General features: G+C 49.2%; 1 non-coding gene across 1 annotated transcript; it reads left to right on the top strand.

Annotated features, from left to right (window-relative positions):
• The first annotated feature begins 322 nt into the window (after nucleotides 1–322).
• Nucleotides 323–395, top strand: trnav-cac (transfer RNA valine (anticodon CAC)). The gene has a single exon. It is a non-coding gene; the product is annotated as a tRNA-Val (tRNA).
• The last annotated feature ends 310 nt before the right edge of the window (nucleotides 396–705 follow it).

Below are 705 nucleotides of genomic sequence, written 5' to 3'. Positions count from 1 at the left end.
GAGAGAGCAAAAGAGAGAGGGGTGAAGAGAGAGTGAGCAGAAGAGAGAGCTAGAGAGGGGGGAGAGAGAGAGAGAGCGAGGGGGAGAAAGAGAGCTAGAGAGAGAGAGCGAGAGGGGGGAGAGAGAACGAGATAGAGAGAGAGAGCAAAAGAGAGGGGGGAAGAGAGAGCGAGAGAGAGAGAGAGAGAGAGCGAGGGGGAGAAAGAGAGCTAGAGAGAGAGAGCGAGAGGGGGGAGAGAGAACGAGAGAGAGAGAGAGCAAAAGAGAGGGGGGAAGAGAGAGAGAGAGAGAGAGAGAGAGAGAGAGGGGGCAGCAGCATACAGTTTCCGTAGTGTATGGGTTATCACGTTCGCCTCACACGCGAAAGGTCCTCGGTTCGAAACCGGGCGGAAACATTATTATGTATTATATGTATCCATTATATGTATATATCATATGTATATATTATGTGCATATATTATTGTCTTCTTTCTGTTTGCATATTTGTTAACGTTTGTTACCTGCACAGTGCTCTGGCAATACTGTATTTTGTTATGGTCATGCCAAGAAAGCAATCTGAATTTGAGAGGGGAAGAGAGGGGTGGGGGTGGGGAGGAGTGGGGGGGGGGGCTAGTAATGCACAGTCTAGCCTATTGCACGCAATTCCTCGAAGTTACTTATAACGTACTCGGAACACCACTTTGTCACGTTTTTGACCCGCCCGCC

The sequence above is a fragment of the Lampris incognitus genome, chromosome 11 (genome assembly GCF_029633865.1).
Source record: "Lampris incognitus isolate fLamInc1 chromosome 11, fLamInc1.hap2, whole genome shotgun sequence".
In the NCBI taxonomy this organism is placed as follows: Eukaryota; Metazoa; Chordata; class Actinopteri; order Lampriformes; family Lampridae; genus Lampris; species Lampris incognitus.
This window is presented reverse-complemented; position numbering and strand designations above follow the sequence as displayed.